The sequence below is a fragment of the Mugil cephalus genome, chromosome 1, assembly GCF_022458985.1.
Source record: "Mugil cephalus isolate CIBA_MC_2020 chromosome 1, CIBA_Mcephalus_1.1, whole genome shotgun sequence".
Lineage (NCBI taxonomy): Eukaryota > Metazoa > Chordata > Actinopteri > Mugiliformes > Mugilidae > Mugil > Mugil cephalus.
Window position 1 is genome coordinate 7773024 of NC_061770.1, and position 14665 is coordinate 7787688.

General features: G+C 44.1%; 1 protein-coding gene across 1 annotated transcript in view; it reads right to left on the reverse strand.

The window, feature by feature from the left end:
* The window catches only part of plxna2 (plexin A2), a 157883-nt gene extending 152424 nt beyond the window's left edge, over positions 1-5459 (reverse strand). Inside the window, exon 1 of the mRNA XM_047584622.1 lies at positions 4927-5459. The gene's annotated coding sequence lies outside the window, so the exon portion shown is untranslated. The remainder of the gene's footprint in view (positions 1-4926) is intronic.
* Positions 5460-14665: the final 9206 nt, after the last annotated feature.

Sequence of the window (14665 nt, forward strand, 5' to 3'; positions counted from 1 at the left end):
TGGCCCGGGCAGGGGAATGTGGAGCCTAAACAGGCTGTGGCGTTAAGGAGAGAGGCAGATGATTGGAGCAGAAAGATTGAGGCGCTAAAGAATGGCAGAGGAGAAGGATCCCGTCCCGTGGAAATGTGTCATGAAGGCAGTTCTATTAACATCTTAATAAAGGTTTCCCAGGCCCTGGAGAGCCCTCGTGAGCAGGCTGCCTTCTCCACTCACACAGGGGCCCAAAGCCGCTCTCGCAGCATGTCAACGAGAGAACATTTAAGTTCTGCCAGTATTGCATTGTGAGGGTGTTAGGCTCCCCAAAGGAGCAGCCTAAATGCCTACCCACAAACATGCTCCACTAAATTCCTTTATTCCCCTTACCCTCTACTTTCATTTACTGTCCATTTCTCCATCTGCTGGATTTAGTGGCCATACAAAAGGCTTTGTTTCAGCAAGCTGGCAAGCCTTTGGGACAGCAGAGCGCACACTGGGGTTCATTGCTAACTTGCTGCCATCAATAGAAGGAGCAGGATCTGGACTGGCCACGGCTGCACCAAGGCAGAGGGACGACTGTTAACCGTTCCCTCTTGGTCCTCTGATGAGACTGACTGGAGCCTGTCTGGAACATACACACACACATAGCGCATAGTTTTCTCCTTGCAAAAACAGGCAGAGGTCTGAGAGAGATGGGGGAAACAAATTCTCTCATCGGGTCTATCGCAGGAAAAAGGCACAGTAACCACTGCAGCAAAAAAAAAAAAAAGTGACTTTTTTTTCTTTCAAGTATTCACAGTATTTTTCTTTTTTTTTAAGAAAAACACAGTCTCTGTGTGTACTGTGAAAAGTGAAATGCAGAGTGGCATTGATTTTTGCACTCTGTGCTATGTGTTGCTCATACTGGGCAAGCTGCTACTTAACAATGTAGTGGCCTGTAGTCATCAATTTAAAATGGTTTCAACGATTCAATAAGTCACTGAAGGCTACACACGCACAACTACTCAAGATGATGAAAACGGCTACAGCAGCATGACTAGACCATTAAATGTAGCCCCGTGGTGTTCTCAAACATCTGCTACAGTGTGGGAATTATCAAAGAGCAATGCCGGATCTTAGATCTATGGCACCTATACGTTTAAAATAACAAGGGGATATGCAACACCAGAATGAATTTATTGTTTGGCACAAAGCGGGAGCACAGATTGAGTGTGATATTTTAATACACGAACAGACTGTTAGCAAAAGCATTTTGGGGACCAAGCAAATGAAAAATCATGTATTTTCAAAGATAGAGATCTAACATTCGTTTATGCAATGAGGAGAGACTGGAAATCAATTTGCTTTGCCTTTCTAACATAACTTCCTCCTTCTATCAACTTGTAACGGAGTGGAAACTCAGTTCCCAGTTTCGGAATCGTTGCGTTCAAGTACACCGTCAACTAATACCAGATGCAGAGACCCAGATCCACCACCTCTGAATCAACACACAAAAGCTTACACAAATGTTTGCTGGGATAATCATTGCCTGGAGAGATCGTCTCTGCAGCGGGATCTGGTACTTGAAACATCGGAGACAGGTAGAAAACTCGTGGTGTTTACACTCAGAGATGAGAGATAGCACGGAAAACGTTAATTGCGCAGCTCGGGGGGGTGGGGGTGGGGGGTCTGATCAAGGCAAGAGGCGGTTATGATCCACTTCTTTTCACCCGAGCCAAACCCTTCTCAGACTCCCTGGCTGCACTCCACTTGATCACTGTCAGCACAGATCCAGATCGCTCTTATGTCAATTCTCGCTCTCACACACACAGACACACTCACCATAAATACGGATTCCAGACACAAACATGTGCATAACAAGGCTGAGTGAGTGGAGCGTGTGTGTGGGTCAAGGAGATTGAGATCTCTGTTGTGACAGCTGGACAGTTGAGAGGTTCAGATAAACACCCCACAGTGAGGCAAGACGGGGGGGCAATTGCATTAAAACAAACACTCAGTATTTGTACACTCCGGCAGATAGGAAAGGGAGGACCTATATCGATGGGAGGACGAGTCAGTGAACTCACAAAAGCACCATTATCTGCATGTGTTCGCGTGTTTGAGAGTGTGTGGAGGCAAAAGACAGTTGGGATGGTGGGGGGTTACTGTGTGTGTGTGTGTGTGTGTGTGTGTGTGTGTGTGTGTGTGTGTGTGTATGGGAGGGGGGGTGTTACAATACACAGCCGCTGAGCACATTTGCACTATTCACTCATTAAGAAATAGGTCAAGGATTCTGCCTGCATGCGTAGCAACTTGTCAAAATCTCTCAAGCTAAACTGTGGCGAGTCTGGCTGCCTTGAGGGGGGAATGTGAAGAGGAGCGAGCCTGCGTGCAGACTGGTGGTGACACAGCGCACAGAAAGGCACTAACGACTCATTCAGCGGCAAATCATGCACTTAAAAAATTAGTTCCTAATGTCAACAGAGTTGTTGAGCGGAATTCACCATGGAACGGCCTGAGTGGAGAGAGAGAGCGGGCGCGCTCGCATCGCGGCCCCGATAATTAACTCTGCTTATTTAGGCTCCTCGCTCTTCATCAACAGAGGACGCTCTTGAGCCAGCAGAGTTTGTCGCAGATGCTCCTAAGATGCTGACGGTGGCAGAGGTAGCTGTGGCGACAGGCATCCTCGCACAGAGCGTTACAACGCTTCAGACCCTCCTCTGACAATCTAGAAAGGGCACCGAGGGACCAACATCCATCGCTAAACTAAATAAAACAAAGCAAACGGAATTTCTACAGTCAAGATGAAATGTTTGGGATGAAGGAAAGATATTCAATAATCTTACTATTGTGTATTTTAGCCCAGACCAAAGCTCCACTAATAATGGAAGCGGGGCTTGATATTTTCCTAGGGGGAGTCTCGTACTCCTGGACAGACTGGACGAAATCATTACAGCATCAAAAACACTAAACACAGAACATCATGCTGACCATTAGCGCCACTGTAAATCCAATCAAATATCGCAGTCCCCCGCAGAGCAGCGGAGTGGAGAAGCAGCGGCCGAGAAACATCAGCAAGCCCGATCTAAGTTTGTACAGTCGAAGCAATTTCTCTCCAGCTTGGTGGGGTTAACCCTATTGATTGTATGAATGTGTGATGTTGTGCTTCTCGGGAAAAAAAAGAGGCTTTCTTGGACAGCGTGCATTCAAAGGCACCACTTGAAAGTGGTCCATTGAGCAGTATTCGTAACATCTCTGCTTAAATTCTCCATTATTTAAAAAGAGAGCTAACTGGCTGCAATTCACTGCTTTCAGAACAAATTGAAATGCTCAAAAACAGCAGCGATATTTTTTAAGAAAGAAACCGCAGCAGTAAATTGGAGTGGATTTAGGTAGCAGCATGCTGACATAAATATATAAATAAATTAAATAAAATAGATGTATTGTATAAAGATCTGTCTAAAATGATCGCAAAACAGCTGCTGAAAAGCCGAGCGGTCAGAGAGACAGTGGCAGCCCCACACTACCGGCTCTCGTTTCTTCATTAGATTGGAGTTAATTAAGTGAATATAATCAGCCTGTGATAATCAAACCAATGCTGAGTGCCGGTTTGTTCTTCCAAAGGCAGAAATGCCCACCCCGGTGGTTGCTTTGCGGGTCAAACATCTGTTTCACTTTGAGATGGATATTTAAATGATGATGTGCGCCGGGTCACACTTCAGATGCGCAGAAAAATGCGATTTCACCAAGAAGGAACGTGTTTTGATTGCACAGGCAGAGGGATTAACATGCTACCCGTCAGCCGTGGCAGATGTAAGTTATTCACATGCAAATGGGAGGCAATTTTCAACTTAAGGCAACATTTATTCTCTTTAGAGTTATTGTCATGGGCGGTCGCCGGCGCACTGGCAGTCCGACAGAGAATGAAGATTTGTGGCTGCATCTGCTGAACTGGGCAGATGAGGTCTAGAGTCTAGCTGGAACCCTAAATTGATGCCACTTTGTTGGCAACAATATATATCACGGTGTTGCTTTTGTTTGTTTTCTTTGTTTCGTTACAATTTTGTGATATATCACTTGGGAAAAGGGCAACAAACGTGACAGAAAATACAGAGAATTTAGATATTTCGAAGCAGATTAGTGACCTTCTGTGCACCAGACATCCAAAAGTGTGACATTTACCCGTCCTAAAACCACTCTGACTAGCAGACTCACGGTTCACTTGTTGCAGGGACACGCGGGTTCAGGTCTGAAGTCTGCCACCACTCAGCGTGTTACACACAATATGTATACATCCTTTGGACTTGGTGTAGTAGAGCATGTTTGTGTCCTTTTGAGCTCGCAATCAAGGTCGGCAAATGAAAATCATTAGACATTGCTGGCGCTGTGATGATTGCAAGCAACAGGACACGGACTCTAAAAATACACTGTCCCAGACAAGTAATTTTATTAAACACTGAAGGACACACAAACCAGAAGAAGCTCACGGGCGACAGTAATGTCACCCTGAAGTATCATCTCTGCAGAACAGGTTGTAACTCAACCATGCCGGTGTATTGTGAGGCAGCTGAACTGCAATGAATAAAGAGCATACATGGCAGTAAAGGATTCAGACCAACCACCGTGCGTGAAGCCTGCTGTAATGCTTCCATATGCACAAACAGTCCACGGTATTTAGAATCACACCTCGTCATTTAGTGTTTTGGCGTCCAAGTGTGAGATGTGGCAACCGCACAATGTGATACTGACACAGGCTGCTGCCTTATCTGTGCCTGCAGCCCAAAATGAAAAATGCCTCTCTTCAGTTGTCTCTCCGCAGTGTCGGAAATTAGCCCTTTCTGAAACAGAGTGGCTGTGTGTTTTTGTGTGCGTGTGTGTGTTTGGCTGAGTGACAGTCGTGTGATATTAAAGGAAATATTTGCATGATGTAAAGCAGATGTAGAGTCAGCGAGCTCGCTGATCATCACTCACCTCTTCATTTAAACTAGATCTCCAGGTTATCCTGAACCCTCCGGCGCGGCTGCCGTCTTCTGGATCTGAACTGATGCGCTAGACTCACATCCACAAATAAAAAATGTCTCCAAACGCGCTATCAGGGCAAAGTCTCGCCTTTAGGAGAATTCTACATTCAGCACTTCTTCCAGTTCCTTAAATGTAGCCTATCTGCCTGTGGAAGCTGTCAAGCGGCGGCGTCATTCATTCAAACCTTCACCATCAGGAGTGATTGCGAATGCAGCGCGTAAACTTCGCGGCAGAGCCTCCGCCGTCTGAGCTGACCTCCTAATGTTACTTTACTAGACCGTGTCAGTGAAACGGCGCATTCCTTCAGTTCTGCGTCGCGGGCTGTTCCACGGCACATGGAGGTTACGCACGGGCTGTGGCCAGGCTTGCCATCATCCGGCGGTGTAATTTCGCAGCGTCGGTTCAGACCCGCAGCGCGTCTCTCTCACTACAGGGCTCTGCCGGGCTCACAGAGAGAGACTGGCGGCTCCATCAATGTACAGTAGTGTGTGTATGCTGCCACCGGCACACTGCGCGTTTAAACCCAGCCCCCTCACACTCCGGCTCATTACGGTGTTAACCGTTTCCGCCCAAAGAAAAACATTAATAATGCATAGGAGATAGAAGTATTTATCTATAGAGAGCAAAGAATTCACAATTTTGCAACATTTGGGTGTAGGATATGGAAAAAAAGATTTGAAACTATTTTGTAAATGCAACGTCGCTGCCTATTTGCAAACCACAACTGTCCTACCTGAAAAAATTGTGATACTATATATATTTTTATTTTATTTATTTTTTTAAAGTGAAATGATACTCTTAAGTTTTCTAAAAAATAACTTGTGATTCACAGTCTGAACAATTCTCCAAACAAATTGCCTGCAAACTTATAAATTTACTTAGATTTATCTTTATAAATCACTGCAGACGAGTAAACCTTTTGATATAATAGCACTTCACATCTAGGAGAAGAAAAATGTCTTACCCATCATAGAATTTTTGTCTTCGTTGCAGCACACTAAGGCCAGTCAATGACAGCCTCGTCTAGCCCTGTTCCTGTAAGAATACTGCCATCTATGGGCCAAAATGTGATCTACCTCTGCTCCGATACCCCTCTCTCTCTCACATACACTCTTGCAGTTTCTGCTTTTCTATTTTTTTTTCCCCAGAAGTTTTAGATATCCTTTTGGATTTGATTTCCCACCGTCTCTGTAGTTATTGCATCACTCACTAGTGAAGTTTCACAGCTCTGGGGTGAAACTTTTGAAATCTTTAAATCATTTCCTAAAATGCTTAAATGTACTCAAATGCAGCATGAGAGACAAATCGCCTTACAGCTGAGGGGGAGACCTCCAATCAGGGAACAAATATTCTATTAAGTAATTGTCCACGTAAGAAATCTAATTTGACGCATACATAAACCAAAACATAGAAATTATCTCTCACTGTCAAATCTAGGAAAAGAATCATAACATACTTTGTTATAAAACACAGAATTCCTTACCTCCCTTCTTGCATCTGTGCCCTTGGAGGGCTATGACAAAAACTAGCCAATCCACATTCTCTGATGCATCAATAATGCAGAGTCGGGAAAAGGGAGCCAGTGTCTGCCATCAAAAGTATTGCAAAACTGCCAGGAGGAAGAAGATGTGGAACAACCAGTGTAAGTACACTAAAAGCACAGCGCCCACTTAAAGACAGGGTCAATAGCTGGAGGGTGTCCATATTGGAATTTCACCGCACTGCCTCTCAAATGGATCTTAGTCAACCCTGGGCGGCAGGGGTAATCAAATACAGACTTTTTCAATCCATTACTCACAGCCCTGTTTGGAACAAGTCGTGATTTGTTTGATTGGAACATAACTCAATTCATATCGAAAGAACAGGTTGCACAGAACTGTCTGGAAGACGTTTTGCCTGTTTTGCGCAGAGAAAAATGATAGATTAACCCATTTTCCAAGGTGAGGCCTGGTTGTAGCGCACGGTACGATTCTATCAGTCATGTTTCACTTTAGGACACATATCGACACGCCGGGCAGGCTGAGGATTCTGTAAAAGTGGAAAGAAAAAGGACATACAGCTCAAATTATTAACACAGAGCACAGAGCGGCTGTAGCTGGGCTGATTTATTATATCTAATATTCTTATCAATTTAAGTTTTTTTAACAGCCTGAAACTACAATTTACTCCCTGACAATAAGAAAAAAAAAAAAAAATGTGGAAGAAAATTAAGAGGAAAATATCAATATTTGTTTATGTGTGCATCACTCTCAGCTCTGCCTTTGTTCCCCCATTCACCTTACTACAGGTCAATGCAAATATACATAAAATGCTTATCTGCGTTCTCATTGCTCACAGATGTTCTTGTCGTAGGCTTGAATTAAACTCCTGGGTCTCTTACACAGCACACGTTTACCGTAGATGATCCAGCTTTGCAGTGCTATCAGCTACTTTCAGCCTTGGCACCTTTCCACTCTAGATCTGAAATCAAAGCACACATTATTGGTCATTAGGGAGGTAGGCTAACCACTGGGGCTAACCACTGGTCACTTTATATATATTTTTACATTTGGAACCTGCTTGACCTGAGAAACCCAGCAAATTCAAAACCCATACTGGGTGACAAGGTTAATTGCTGGGATTATGTTGCGGTATCTACTATTCATCTCTGAAACCTATGAGGCGGATGGCAACATTCGAGGAGGAGGAGGTGTGGGGTTCCAAGGCACGTGTCATGGAAAATAGATAGGGGCAATTGGTGGCAAAGCATAATGCTTAATTGTTGCAAGATCAGTTCACTGAGCAAATCAAATAGTGGTGGTGGTGGTGGTGGGGAGGGCACATTTCTGGGAATGAGGGGACCAGTGGTTATGTGGGGAGATGGCCCGCTGCAGGGCTGCCGCTTGACCGTTTGTTGATCAAAGTGATCACACGCGGTGATTTCATACTAAGTTGGAAGGTTTCAAAGGGTCCTCTTGTGATGCCCATAATTCTTCCTCCCTGCGGCCATATTTGAAGATATCACGAGGGAATGTGGAGACCTGTCGACTCCACTGAAGCTCCATTCCCTCTCTTCTTTCACCCATGTAAGCAACCAGCCTGACCGGAGATGAAAAACAAATACCAGGAAACAGGTCGATGAAAAGTTAAACTGTCTGACGCCTGCATATAATGCCAAATAATGTTGTTCCAGTGTTGAATGACATATTACCATTTGTTTACATTAGTGATGAACACCATTACACAACTAAAAATAATATTGTTATAGCATTAGCATTGACAACATTGACAACATAATTATTAAATGAAAATTAAAGCTCCAATAGAAAACTTTTAACTCCCCCTACTGGCGGTAAAATTGATTGCACAATCACTCAACACAAGGGTGCAACATATATAGAGCCCACCATGTTTTTTTTTGTCTCTCCCTGCACCATTTCATTATTTAGCCTTTTTTTTCCTGTAATATTTTATGTGTGTTTTTAGATGAACTCCTCATAGGTCGCAGAATGTGGTGTGACACTGAAATCGTCCATGACTCAGCCTCTGGGGTAAAAACAAAAAACAAACCCAGCTTGGATTGAAAACAATGACCCAAAAAAGTTTATTGTTGGTCCATTTTTAGTATGCACACATCGACAACATTGCCATCTGGGCTTTGGGCAATCAGAAAGTCACACCTACAATGCGGCCATGATTGTGGATTTTGCTCTTTGGAGGAATAGCTGAAAATAGAGTAGTGACTGGATGCACACACAGACGTCCCATTATTTTTTCCTGGAACAGTTTGTATTTGTAAAATGGTTGGAATAGACTGTGATGAGGCTTATCCTTTTAATCTACATGAAGGATTCCTGTCTTTGAACTATGAGAATGTCTCTGTATTTTAGATGCAACACAAGCCTGGGAGTTACTAGAGCGAGCAGCGTTATGTCCTCATTCGCCCATTATTTATTGAAATGCATACCTTCTTCTGAATGCTAAGTTTGCTTCTTTTCTGGAGCATGACAAACTTTTCTTGGAAGTTTCCTTGGTTTGTCTACCGGTGGTCTGCCATAGTCCTAGTTCCTCCTAGTTCCAACGCCTAATGCATCGCTATCATTTCACCACCAACTGAATCTAATGGACATTCATTTATGTGTAAAAACATTCACCCATAAAAGTATAAACCTTTATTATCTTTTCATTTTATCTTATGGGAAAGACTAGATGTGTATTTTTACTCTTCACTGCAGAACAGTGAGAAGGAATATGCACTGTTTGGTGGGCGTCTGCCATTTGAACTCCTTCCATTATGGAAGTCCACTCCCACAGCTTACTTCCCACCATCCACCTGTTAGCGAGTACCAGATATATACTCAAGAGGCTCCAGGGACTACTGCAACGCCATCAGCAAAATGTGTAATACACACGGAAACCACGTTCGTACAGGTGGCCGATTACATCAGTAACGGTCCACTGATAGAGCCCCAGCTAGCATGTGGTGACAATGGGTCGGTTCTCCTGCTTCACGCCGAGGAGAAATATTTCACACAGGAAGTGAGAAAAAGAAGAAAAGAATAAAAATTAAACTGAACAAAGTCACATCCAGTTCAAGTCTCATCATCAGTGCGATGCTCTCGCCGAGCAATGTTTGAAGGGGTTTCATAGCTGTGATTATATTTTCTGTCCCCTCTTCAGGGAACACCCACCCTGAAGTTCAACTCGAGACAGTGGCTCAAACGTGTGATTTACATTGGAGGATTTTTTTTTTTTTTTTTTTTTAAGCGTGTCAGGATTTGTCAATGGAAAAACAAAATTAAAACAGCAATTAATTTCCACAGAGATGCAATCACAGGAGACATGATAATTGTGAGCTGCTCTGATGTGTTAGCAGAGCGAGGCATTGTATGAAAATGTTTTTTAGTTTATGTTTTTATGTATTATTAGTTTGTCCTTGCTTGGAGGCATTCCATGAGCTGAAGCAGTAATCTCACACATCACGTCAACAAATCACGGACTCCTGATGCCATCAGTGTGGAAACATGGCTCTTCAAAAATAGCAGCAGAGCGAGAGGAAGGCAAAAGTACAGATGGTCCATCTTTCAACACATCAGTTGCCACAACTAAGCTGTCAGAGAAGATGAATAATGATGATGTAAAAAAAAAAAAAAAAAAAACAATTAAGTACTTTGCACTCAGTAATTTATGCTCCCGCTTTAATGCAAGGTGAGCCAAATCTAAAACGGCAAAAACAGGCAGACATCCAGTTTGTTTATTTCTTACGCCTACGCACAACCACCAACATACACATGGCTGCTCGCGACTGCGTGCGTGCAGACCGCGCAGGGGCTGGGAGGAGGACGAGAGAGAGAGGGAAAAAAAAAGATGGAGAGTGAAAATTAGCAAAAGGTCCCTTTCACACCGCAAAGCATTTCCATTAGATAGTGGACTGTTTTAATAAGATGCTTATCAGAATTTGAATCTCAGGAAATTGCTGGCTATTTATTTTACGCGCGCTGTTCACTTTGCCGCGGCTCTTGATAAAGCATTTTGTTTTAATTAGACACATTTCCACACTCCACCAGGGATGACCTCTTATTATTGTGAAGTGTGCCTGCTTAGCAGAGCAAGCAGTCGGGAACAAGCTCCTCTGTGCATCTCAATCATTCCTCATCCACACTCATCTCAGGGGCCTGGGACCAAATCAAAGCAGCCACTATTAAGCAGAACCAAATTGTTTAACGAAGTAATCTCCTGCATATTTTTCATTCCTTCCCCCATTTGCAATTGGAAATGAGACATGGGGAAAAAATATGATGCATTGTTTTGCATACTAACAAGGGACCTTGGATATCCTTATCCTTCACGGATAAAGAGGATCGGATATGTTCTGCAACAACGAGGAACACATTTTCTGACTCACGAGTGTGAGGCAATCACTTTATCCTCAGTATCTCTAAAGGAGTGGAGGCAAATCCTGACAACTAGCTGTTGGATCGTGGTTATTTACAGTCCTGAGGAGCAAGCTTGCTGTGATTTGAGGGTTTACAAACCGTGTGAAACACAGAAAGAACAACATATTCATTCAGTCAGTGCTGCATCTGCTACTTCCGGCTTTGCATGAGTATAAAAAGTAGTTGCCTTATTATGAACTACCAGACGCATGTGGTTGAGGGCGAAGCACTGCCAGCCCCGTGCCAACGAAACACCGTCGGATTACAGCCAATCCTTCATTTGCTTCTGGATGTGGGACAGAAATCTTTCACAGAGAAGAGCCTCATTTTGACAGAAAAGAGCTCACGGTGTCCTCCCCGCGTGTCACCTCATTCCATTTGGCTACTTCCAAGCTCAAAGAAAAGTCGGGGGGAAAAGAAAGATAGAGGACAAAGCAATTATATCCACCTGTACATGCCATCATGCCTGATCTGCTCGGTATGAGAGGGAGAGAGCCGTGAGGGAGAGGATGAGACTGATGAGAGCTTACCAGAGGCTTGAGACCTGCTCTGCTTCAGACAGGGATTTAGGTCTGCAGCCTGCCTGTCCATAAGGTATCACACAATCACAAAGACACCTTAATCCAACCTGGCCTTTCACATGGGACCCCAACCAGTGGTTCATCCAGATATGAAATGTAAATGGGGGATCAAAGATGTCAGAGGGGAAATGCCAGCATCACAGTCTGACATAGTCATTAACTCTATTTCTGTCCTCGGCGCCACAAGCAGAACGCGATAAAAGTATCATGAGTAAGAGTTGCATTGAAAAGGCGCAGCGCAACACATACAAATGCCAAATACGCACGATGCTAATCCATATGGTGTATACGTAATTACATGGGGAGATTTGCATGCTCATGTTTTCACACTTCTTTTGAAAAGTGTTTTTAGCTTTGTCCTCCTGTAGCCAAAGAGCGGAGTCGAGCAGCGTCGTCTGATGCTCACAGCGGGACCTCCAGCCCTTTTTTCCTTTGTTTTTTGAATTTAACATTCAAATTAGATTAAATCAAAGTTTCATTTCTTAAGCATGAATTATTCACCGGTGAAATAAATCAGAAACACTACCAAATGTATCCTGTAGGAGTTGCGGGCTATCATTATACATAAAAATGATATTAAAAATGTACGCCTGGCCCGAGGACTGCCTTTAAAATTCCACATCTGTTCTCCCATAGATATTGCTGAGGCGGATCGGATTTGCAAGGACTTCCATCGAACGCAGGCGAGGCAGGTGTAGCTGCAGCTCGAAATGCAATGAAATGTGCATCAGTCTTAGGCGTGCGCTGAGTAAACACACGCAGGAAATCGTTTTTCGAAATCATTTGCACTAAAAAAAATAAAGCTTTCAAGATATAGTAAATGAGAATGGAAATTCGGTTCTGGAATGAAGGTTTCTGACTTTTTGCAACCTCGCTTAGTGTTCTGCCTTTGTGGAAGCCTTGTTGTTGCCATCTGGCGACTGCCTTTTACTTCACCTGCACGTGTTCTCCTATTTTTTGATCAGGACCACCGCACGTAGAATCACACGACCAATTGGCAATCCGCGCCTGCCTGATGTCTGTGAAGCTTCACTTCAAACACTTTTCATTAAACGCAACAAAACGATAAAAGAAAACAACAACAGGAGCCGCTGAGAACTTCGTCTGGCCCTGAACATGACTTCTCTCTCTGTCTCTTACAGCCCAGGCTATGCTCTGCCACTGCTCATTCCAGGGCACAGAAAAGTAATTTTACACTATTTTACAGCCCGCACTGTCTCTCCTATTTTCTCTGCCTTTCTCTGGCATGTCCTTTGGTGTTTCTTCTCTTTTTCCGGGGCGCATGTAGGTGTGTGAGAGAGCACATCAGGTTTCCATCCCCAGGGAGCCGTGACCGGGCCAAACCCCCCTAAGATCCCCAGTAATGTGACTATTTTTGTGCAGCCTGCCCTAGCACGCGTCTCCGTGCCGCACACCGACCAGTGGGGAGTCACCAGCATGATTTCCAAAGACAACTCAAGGAGCACACATTCACGCTCTTGTTTTCGGGCCTTTCTGTTCTTTTCTTCTCCTTTTTGTGTTTTTTCAAGACTTATGTGGTCATGGGAAATGTCAAACTTGGGGAAAAAAAAGAAGAAATTCGCTGCCACTTTTCGAGACGAATTCAGAATGGTGGAAAGGCTTTGTTAAGTTTGACGAAAAATGGATCCAATTGTTGTAGTTGTTAAATCTAAATGGTAGACATGTTACAATTACATGACATCGAGTCTGCCTGTTTCAGTATGTGTGCGAATGCACATGTTTAAAAATAAAATTTGGGCCGTGTGTCTTGTATTTAGTGTAGGAGTAATAGAAGAATTTAAAAAAAAAAAATAATTCATTCAGTAAATAACAACATTCACCTGATGGCTCCGTGGCGATTAATGCCTAGCCTCCCTGTAGCGGTGTCTCCAGCCCTACACCGACATGACGTGCATTTACATCATGTGTGCTATAATGATGAATGTCCCACATTTAGGGGCCATGAAAGCCGGTGCGCCATCACTCGTCAGCCCCCTCCTCTTCCATCCTCGTGCCCACGTGAGTGATGACTGAACCCGGCTGTGTTAAATCACGAGGGGATCCCGCTGCACCTCTGTGCCCAGGAGGCTAATGAAGTTTGAATGAGATGCGCAGCGGAAAAATTAAATATAATTCGTACTTGTTTGAATGATGTGTACAAAGGTAGCCTTGCAGGAGGGGGTGCATTGAGGCCCCAGATATATATATATATATATATATGGTCAGAAATGAACAACTTAATAGACTGCCTCCGTGGATGGGCCACTGCTTTGTGATGCTTGTGGCTAATTACCAACTCCACTCTCAGCAGTAAATTACAATGTCTGTAATTTTTTTTTAAAGGGGTTGTTAGGGACACCCAGTGAGTGTCAGCGTGGCTTGTTACGGCTCTGTAAAATGCCAGTTAAATGTTTATGAAGCACATCAACAGAGGGGCTGGATGCGCAGCGGAGTATGAGACAATGGCCAAGTTCAGGTGGCTGGCAGCGCAGTCTCACCAGCCCAACAGCACGTATTATTTAACGCCATTAGCAGGAAACTAAGAGAATGGGAATTTAATTGGCCCTTTAATTGCTGTGTAAATCCGAGCGCTGAATATGACCATCAAAGCACAAATTTCCCCTGAACCACGGTTCATCTGAGACACGGGTTAGTTCAAAGACGTCTCTGCGTGGAGCAGATGGAGATGCATGCTGGATGCGCGCCCCACGCACAAACACACACACAAAAAATGTCAATATTGGCGTCTCAGTGAGGCCCTTATATGACACCTGTAAAAAAAAAAAAAAGATCACTGACACTGACGCTTAATCCTCAATCACTTTCAATCCACAGCAGCTATGCAGCTTGAATGAATGATCCACATCAGGTTAAAGCAGCGGCGATTGTTTTGCAGATGAGCCGTTCCCACCACGTGAACTGATGAATCCCTGTGTCCCCGCGCGTGTTTCGGCAACGTGGACTCATTGCAGTCACACAGTCGCCCATCGTTTCCTGAATAGTTTTGCAGCCGTTCGATTTCCCCTCAATTCTCTGTTGACAGACAGAATAAGCTGCCAGTCAGTCGGTCCATCCTGTCCACCTGCAGAAGTGTTGATTTGCCTGTAAGCCGCCCAAGGCTGATTGATTCCTGAGTGAAAGCTTCGGGCGCATGATTGACACCGCATGATTACTGTTCACACATGAGCGCCT